The sequence below is a fragment of the Chrysochloris asiatica genome, unplaced genomic scaffold (genome assembly GCF_000296735.1).
Source record: "Chrysochloris asiatica unplaced genomic scaffold, ChrAsi1.0 scaffold00376, whole genome shotgun sequence".
Lineage (NCBI taxonomy): Eukaryota > Metazoa > Chordata > Mammalia > Afrosoricida > Chrysochloridae > Chrysochloris > Chrysochloris asiatica.
Genome location: NW_006408894.1, coordinates 2,186,835 through 2,187,187, shown reverse-complemented (window position 1 = coordinate 2,187,187; position 353 = coordinate 2,186,835).

The following is a 353-nucleotide window of genomic DNA, read 5'->3' as shown; positions in this document are numbered from 1 at the left end:
TCTATCTACCAGTACAAGGGAGCATGATAGTTCTGAAGGATAAGCACTGAACTGTGAACCACTTGTGGTTCTGCAGGAACAAGATGAGGCTTTCTGCTCTGCAAAGATTTACAGCCTCAGAAACCCTACACAAGGTTGCTATGAGTCAGAACCAATTACAGCACTTAATAACAACAAGGGAAATAATAATAAAGTTGATTTCATTCAGTAGTTTGGACATTTCTTTGTCTCATACCAAACCCTCCCTTCCAACAAAACAAGTGAATTGAAACAGAAAATAAAAAATGTAGACAACCTCCTCCTGTTCCCAGAGCTTCGTATACATAGTGTTGTTGTTGTTGTTAAGTGCCGTC